We start from the raw sequence: 4,816 nt of genomic DNA, 5'->3' as shown, positions 1-4,816 counted from the left end.
ATATTGCAAACTAACGTTTTGTTGCAAGAAAAGCAAGGAGTTCGTATTATACATGATGTTAAACATCGTTGGACATCTTTGTCTAACATGGTAATAAACTTTTTGCGTATTTGTAAATGCGTCAATCATGCACTGCCTGACTTCAAATTAGTCACGTTCACTGAAAATGATATCAAACTTTGAACGGATTCCCTTTATTGTGTAATTCCCCAAGACCACTTTATTAAGCAATGATTCGGCAACGTTGATAGAGCTTGATGTATAAAACAATTTGTTATAAATGATTTAGAAATAGTGAATAATTAATTTACTAAAGAATTCAGGATCATGTCCAACTAGCTCAAATTTTATAAAGCATAGCTCCAAAACGGAAACTAAAAAGTTTGCTAGTCAATTGTTGAAAATCTGTTGAAAATTTAATGATGTACTTTGTTTTCGAATGTTTTTTTAACATTATCAATACTTGAATTGTTAACTTTAACGTTATTTTTTGTTTTTCTTTAAAAATATTAAAAAACCGACATCAAAAATTCATTCTTTAATTTTTTAAAAAAATTTTAATTATTCGAATAATTCGATTAATTTTAAACGTGTGATCGAATTATTCGCACAAGTTAAAATCTATATCGGAACCAGCAGGAATTATGGAATGTCTTATATAAACAAGTTAAGTTTGATGTAGGATTTAATTAAAATTTGTAAACTGTATTTTGTGTCAATATTGACCATACTATATCTTGTAAAATTATCTTAACGATAGTTTGGTCATACTGCATTGTAGATTGCTATATGATCAATGACATGGTTATGGCTATATTGTTAGAAATGATTAAGTGTTTAAAGAAAATACTTGCTTGGAATACAACAGCAAACAGCAAAAAGATACAACAAAAATGTAATTAATCATTAAAGTATTTCATATGAATTTATTCAACTCGTATTACTTTTCTACTTATATGATATACATATGTATATGTATATATGTTAATATAGAGATTCCTGTTGTCAAGGATGTGGCGTTACAGGAAGTTACATTTGACACTGTAATTAAAAAAGTTAAGAAATTAGAAAACTGATAGAAGAAATTTAATTTGTAACACAGTGGCATGAGTTTTGTAATCAATCAAATGAATAAATACAAAAAGAGAGAATTTTTCACACATCAATAGTCATAGGTTGGTGGTACGTAACTGGAAAGTAATTAAATATTTACTTGAGTTATGCCTCCAGGATTATTTGATATTATTTAGCTCAACTTATGACAAAATCAGCAGTTACGAGTTGTTATCCTATGGTCATGCAATTGGTTACTTCAATATGACTCATTCATTTGATGCTGTATTTGTGGAAAAAATTAATTTGTTCAGTTACAACTCAAACGACAAACTCATTGTATCCTTTCATCTAATAGTAGTAGCAAAAGTATTATTCTTTTTTTATACCCTTTTGTATTTAGTTTGTAACACATTAAAATATTTGTCGCAGACCCACATATTCCTAATAAGATTCTAAAGCTTTCCGTTAGTCCGTCGCACAGTGCCTCCATTTGAGTTTTTTCGTTGCAAAAATCATAACTTTTGAATCAAATGAGATAATCATAAGATTTAAAAGGCATATGATAGATAATTGACCAGCCTATGATATGAGTGATTGAACGTTCTACGCCTTTCAGGTGCATACTTATGGGTTAGCAAAGTTGATGGGAAGTAAAATAAAATATTTTTTAAATTTTTTTTTATTTTTTTTGTTTCTTTTTAAAGGCTTTTATGATTTAAAATTATTCCAGAAAATATTAAAAAAAAAAATTTAAAAAAAAAAAAATGTTGGTTGGTTTTTCACGGTCATATGTCATTTTTGAAACCATGTGCAAGAACGGAAACCAGGGGCAAGAACGGACAGCTGGGAATTTTTGCATTAGGTAAAGGAGTAATCAAAGAACTTATTTTGAAAATATGGCAAATATAGAAATTGATAGTTTTTTTTTTATTTTCCTTCAAATTTGAGAAATATTAAAAAAATTGATAGTTGGTAAATATCGATTTACCTGGACAAAGCAAACAGTACAATTTTTGTTTATTATTTTCTTAATAAATATATCTATCAAAAGAATCAAAAGTAAAGACGGTCAGATATAGTTTTCGATATATTGTATCTGAAAGCGGACCAAATTACCTAAAAATTGTCTGTTTTTTTGAAAACAGGAAATCAGTCAACTTTGAAGGGCTATATCTTCTGAACCAAAAATCAGATTGTAATAAGAAATCGTTGGACAATTTACTGTAAAAGAGGTTAATTCAATATTTTTTAGGGGCACATGAAATTTTAATTTTTGCAACCTAACTTGTTCTACGGCCGCACAGAGGGATTTTGGTGTCAAAAAGTCAATTTTTCAAACACTCAATTTCAAAAATCAAATGATGCAGTTTTGTAGAGAAATGTTTAAAGATGAAATGTACACTTATAGCTCTAAGAAAATTTTTATTTTATTTTTATAAAATTTAAGTAAAGTCCATGCAAGGGTGTTAAGAAAAAATTTATTTATATTTTCACGCAATTCATATAACATTTCTCCATAAATAAAAAAAAAAATATTTTATTTTTGATTTTCCATGAAAAAAAATGTAGCCCCACTTTCCCCCAAGCTGTTTCTTTAATAAAATGAAAGTTGGGAGGGTCTTATTTCGATTAAAAGAAAACATTGTTTTCAGAAGTTTTCGGAACAGGTTGAAAACTTAAAATCTTTTGTCGAATAATAAACGAAATATCAAAAAAATTCTTATCTACATATGTATGGTTTCATGGGCGGTGGGCGTGACCGATTTTATTGAAACTCGGCATGCGTTCTTCTTTTGTTTCAAACAATATATATAATTCTCGGTGGCTAATTTCAATACTCTACGACCACTCCTTATAATTTTTACACAAAAATGTATTGCATTTGGATTGAATGGGCGGTATGCGGTGGGCATGGCCGATTTTATTGAAACTTGGCATACGTTACCAAATTTCTAGACTTTTACTTGGATAGGAACAATTTTATGCGAAAAAAATCCATTTGGACTGTACGCGCAGTGGGCGTTGGGCGTGGTCGATTTTGATAAAATTTTATTTTTTTCTTAGTTTGGTTCATTTAATTCTCTGTGCCAAATTTCAGCGCTCTACGACCACTCCTTATAATTTTTGCCAAAAAATGTATGAAGCCATCCGTCTGTGGGGCGCCACTGTGCGTCGGTCTGTCAGTTAGACACATGACAGGGCCCAAAACAAAAGGAGCTAGCCGGCAGAAATGTTCAACAAATACTCTCTGCTTATAAGGTTTGTTCTGTATTGAAAATGGGCCATATCGGTTTATTATTTCACTTAACCCCCATTCAAATGACCCGGTAATTCTGACACAATTTTACACTGTTCATTACACTATACAACAAAATCCAATTTTATCCAAAATTACAAGGTCCGACCAATAAATTTTGATAGAGGAAAAAACACACATGTGTATCGGCGTTTTGAAAGTTTACATCTGAATTTCGTTTGAGGGGGGGGGGGGGTTAAAGTTTCCCAACTAGAGCTAAACAAAATGTGGGGTAGTTTCAAATAAAATTCTTAATTAATACGAAATTAACCATAGGCTCTCTCTTGTTGTGTCTTATTTCTGACTTTCTGGTTGAATTTTCCGTTTTGATGTATTCAGGGACTTATAGTAAAATTTCATGGATAATATTTTTCCGGAACATTTTAACCCCTTAAATCCCAGTTTTAATGGTGTTTTTTGCTTTTTTTTTAAATGAAGGACAAAAAAGATCCATACCTTGAGGATTTAGAGGGTTAACATGTTCTACAAAAATGTTCTACGTAACATTTTACATAAATTTGCTGAAAAGATTTTATACCTAAAATGTAAGGATCACATGGTTTCTTATGCCGATTTACAATAAGAATGTGCGGGTGAGTTGGGAAACTTTAACTCCCCCTCAAATGAAATTCAGATGTAAACTTTCAAAACGCCGATTCACGTGTCTTTTTTTTTATCTCCTCTATGAAAATTTATTGTAATTTTATTTTGTGTTGTACAGTGTTGTGTGCTAAAATCAAGCAACATTTGTCCCAAGTCCTCATATAAGGTTTGCCTCAGCAAATGACTTGAACATTCTTAATAATCTTTCTATCAACTTTTGTGAGAATCGGTAAGAAAATGACTTGAACTCAGAATTAGCTTCTGAGTCGATTAAACCAAGTCCATCCGTCCGTCCGTCTGACTGGCTGTCCTTGTGCGCAAAGTTCTGGTAACAAATTTGAAGATATTTCGATCAAATTTGGTATATAACTTTTTTTGGGTCCCAGGACGAAACCTATTGAAATTGGCTGAAATCTGTTCATAATTTCACCTAGCCCCCATAGAAATGTCCCTCAGAATTGGACTTTTACGGTCATAAATCCACCGTATCCACATAAAATTCTACAGAAATAAATTTTATATAGACATAAAACACAAGACCTAATTTCATGGCGATCGGTCCACTATTAATCATAGCTCCCATTTAAGGCCAACTATCATTTATGAAATTAAAAAAAATGTTTTTGCTCATTTGGTCATTTGGTTGACGTTACTTGTTTTTATTTATATCCATCTCTATTCAAATATTCCATTAAAACTACGAAACAACCAACAAATTTATTAACAAAAAACTTTTGCTAGATAGTTTTTTTTTACGCTAAAAGTTTTTGTTCATTAAAAATTTGTTTAACAACAGTATTTCCTTTGTTGTATAGTTTTTAGTTTTTTTTTTTTGTTACCAAATAAAACGATACAAATTAA

The sequence above is a fragment of the Calliphora vicina genome, chromosome 1 (assembly GCF_958450345.1).
Source record: "Calliphora vicina chromosome 1, idCalVici1.1, whole genome shotgun sequence".
Lineage (NCBI taxonomy): Eukaryota > Metazoa > Arthropoda > Insecta > Diptera > Calliphoridae > Calliphora > Calliphora vicina.
Note: the sequence above shows the minus strand (reverse complement) of the source record.